The 3,881-nt window shown below is 44.7% G+C and overlaps 1 protein-coding gene across 1 annotated transcript in view; it reads left to right on the forward strand.

The window, feature by feature from the left end:
- Positions 1-3,881, forward strand: part of LOC102242513 (ATP-binding cassette sub-family A member 3) — a gene marked incomplete at its 3' end in the record, with an annotated part of 250,551 nt that overhangs the window by 22,659 nt on the left and 224,011 nt on the right. The gene's annotated exons all lie outside the window — the stretch shown is intronic.

The raw sequence follows: 3,881 nt of genomic DNA on the forward strand, positions 1-3,881 counted from the left end.
GGCTCCAGCTCTGAGACCTCGGCTGCTGAAAGCAGGTATCTGGGCTTTGTTTAGTGTCTATAATTGAAACACTGTTGCAACTCCAGCTCTAAGGCCCGGCTGGCTGAAAGTAGGTTTCTGGGGATTGTTTAGCTTCTATAATTGCAACATAGTTGCTTAGAGTGCAACTCAGAGCTGGGTGGCAGCAGGCAGGGAATCTTGGCTTCCTCCATCACTAGAACAAGCAAGCCTCCTGTTCACTTCAGCTGCCTGGCTGCCGGCCGCCATCTTGGTTGGCAGTTAATTTGCATATCGCCCTGATTAGCCAGTGGGAAGCATGTTGGTGGTATGGTTAATTACCATGTTTGTCTATTATTAGATATGATATTGCATCATCCTATATCCGTGGAATAAATCCTACTTGGTCATACGTATGATTTTTGTAATGTATTGCTGGTTCCAATTTGTTAATATTTTGTTGAGGATTTTAGCATCTTTTTTTCAGAGATAATGGCCTATAATTTTCTTTTTGTATTGAGTCTTTGTCTAGTTTTTCAATGAGGATAATGCTGACCTCATTAAAAAAAGCTTGGAAATCATCCTTCATCTTAAATTTTTGGGAATAGTTTGAAGAGAATAGGTGTTAACTATTTGAATGTGTGGTAAAATTTACCTGTGAATCCATCTGATTCAGGATTTTTGTTTCCTGGGAGTTTTTTTATTACTCTTTCAATTTCATTAGTTGTTATCCATCTATTTGGTTTTCTCATTCTTTCTGATTGAGTTTTGGATAACAGTATTTAAATATTTATTTAATGATTTTTAGTTTACATATATCATTGTTTCCAAATATTAAAAGTACCTTTTCCAATTTATGATTTTATCCATTCTGTTCTTTATTGAACAAAAATCTTTACTTTGACATAATTCATCATTTTTTTGCCATGTGGTCTCTTCTATTAGGTCTTCATTTAAGAATTCGAACACTACTCCTAAATTCATAAATATTCTCCTAATATTTCTCTTTTATGGTATTTCCTTCTATAATTTTGTTGTTAATCTATGACAACTTCTCATTTGTATTTGGTTTTGGTTAGAATTCCATATTATTTTCCTTCCATAGAGAAAAACAGTTGTCCAAAAATAATCTGTCCTAAAATGATCTCTTTCTCCATATTAGTCTGTCTATTCTTACACAGATGTCATATTATGATTAACAATTATTTTTGGTTAGAAATAGCCTCCAAGAAAATCCAGATTATGGAATTTAGCAAACAAGGACTTTTAAGGTGGGTATTTTAACTATTCTCATTGAAATAAGAGAAAATAAGTGTTCAATGAAATAAATGATTTTTTAAAATCGCAGCCAATAAATACAAATGATAATAAAGAAATAAGACACTGAATCTAGAATTAGAAAATACAGGACAGATTTAATAGCCAAACTGAGATGACAGGAGAAAGAGGAAATAATATTGGAACAGTAAAATGTATTCAATTAAAAAAATAAGTAAATAAAAATGGAGTTACAGTGAAAAGTGGGTAAATAAAGAAATTCTAACATATGTGTTACTAGAGTCCTCAGGGAAAAGGAGAAAAGAAGGCAGAATAAATTAGGTATAGAAAAACGGCTGGAAGAGTCCTAAATTTAAGACAATAACCATAAAGTGACTGGAGCAGATATGGTGGGGCCTTGACTTACGAGTGTCCCAACTAACGAGTTTTTTGAGATACAAGCCGTCTCTCGGCCGATTTTTTGCTTTGAGTTGCGAGCTAAAATTCGGGTTATGAGCCAGCTTCAGATACCCCACCGCTAGCTGGTGCAGCGAACATCACAGTGAACACCACAACATCAGCCCAGCATCATGTGTCTCACTCGTTCACTTTAAGATTTGACATACGAGTAATTTGAGTTACGATCTCCATCACGGAACGAATTAAACTCGTAAGTCAAGGCCCCACTGTATCTTATCTAATAAAGAGGGGATAAGCAAATTGACTGTCACGTTGTAATGGTCAAGATGGCTGCGCCCACAGCGGAGGTGGAGTTCCTGTAACGAGCCTTAACGAGCAATCAGCAGGGACCTGAGGCTGTGTGGTGCTGGGCCAGGGAAGGGGACCTGAGGCTGCTCCCCACACCTGGTGGGGCTTGATGGGGACCTCAGGCCATGCCCCATACCTCTGTGGAGCTTGATGGGGGACCACAGGCCACGCCCTCGACCCTGGCACCCGGCCAGGCGACCTTACGACACACCCTACACCCTGGCACTGGGCCAGGAGGCCTGAGGCTGTGCTCCCCGCCCAGTGGGGATTGACAGGGGACCTCAGGCCATGCCCCCACCCCGGTGCTGGGCCAGGGGACCTCAGACCACACCCCCCTCCCTGGCACCGGGCCAGAGGACCTGAGGCCATGCCCCCTGCGCAGGCACCAGGCCAGGGGACCTGAGGGTGCACCTCCCATCTACGGAGCTTGATGGGTGACCTCTGGCCATGGCCCCACCCATGGGACTTGATGGGGAACCTCAAGGTGCAACCCCCACCTCAGCCCGGGCCGTGGGACCTCAGGCCATGTCCCCCACCCAACAAAGCTTCATGGGGGACCTCAGGCCGCAACCCCCACCTGGCAGGGCTTGACAGGGGACCTCAGGCTGTGCCCTCTGCCATGGTGCCGGGCCAGGAGACCTCAGGCTGCTCCCCCTGCCCAACCGCCAGGCCAGGTGACCTGAGGCCACGCCTTCCCACCCAGTGGGGCTTGATGGGGGTGGGGCCAGCCAGATCTGGATCTAGCCCAATGGGGGTGGGGCTGGCTGGGTCTGGGTCTTGTGCAATTTTGAGGCACACGTGGGTGGGTTGGGACTTGACTCTGATTCCCACGGCGTGCCCCAGACTCTGACAAGAGGAAGATTTTCATATACATTTTACTAATATTCTTTTATCTCTGACACTTCTATTATAGAGAAAGGGCAAATAGCAATATTAAAATATTTCCATTAAATAATTCCCTTTACACATGCATGAATTTTGTGCACCGGGTCACTAGTATACATATAAGATAAAATAGGTTTTGCTTTGTTTTTTAAATATATTTTATTGATATTTTACAGAGAGGAAGGGAGAGGGATAGAGAATTTAAAACATCAATGAGAGAGAAATATCGATCAGCTGCCTCCTGCACACCTCCTACTGGGGATGTGCCCACAACCAAGGCACATGCCCTTGACCGGAATTGAACCTGGGACCCTTCAGTCCCCAGGCCAATGCTCTATCCACTAAGCCAAACCGGTTACGGCATAAAATAGGTTTTAAGAAACAGGCCCGCCCTGGCTGGTTTGGCTGAATGGATAGAATGTCAACTTGTGGACTGAAGGGTCCCTGGCTCGATTCCAGTCAAGGGCACATGCCTGCATTGTGGGTCAATCCCCGGTGGGGGGCGTGCAGGAGGCAGAAGATCGATGATTCTCTCTCATCAATGATGTTTCTATCTCTCTCTCCCTCTCCCTTCCTCTCTGAAATCAATCCTATCTAATAATAGAGAAACATGTTAATTAGCCATACCTCCGCTACCCTTCCCATTGGCTAATCAGGGCGATATGCAAATTAACTGCCAACCAAGATGGCGGCCGGCAGCCAGGCAGTTTGAAGTGAACAGGAGGCTTGCTTGCTTCAGTGACGGAGGAACCCAACGTTCCCTGCCTGCCGCTGCCGGCCTCTGAGCTTGCAGTTTTAGAAACATTGTTACAAATATAGAAGCTAAACAAAACCCCAGAAACCTGCTTTCAGCCAGCTGGGCTTCAGCCAGCAGGACTGCAACATTGTTTCAAGTATAGAACAAACACAGATACCTGCTTTCAGCCAGCCGGGATCTCAGAGCTGGAGTGAGCAGGACCGCAACAGTGTTACAA

The sequence above is a fragment of the Myotis brandtii genome, unplaced genomic scaffold (genome assembly GCF_000412655.1).
Source record: "Myotis brandtii unplaced genomic scaffold, ASM41265v1 scaffold152, whole genome shotgun sequence".
Taxonomy (NCBI): domain Eukaryota; kingdom Metazoa; phylum Chordata; class Mammalia; order Chiroptera; family Vespertilionidae; genus Myotis; species Myotis brandtii.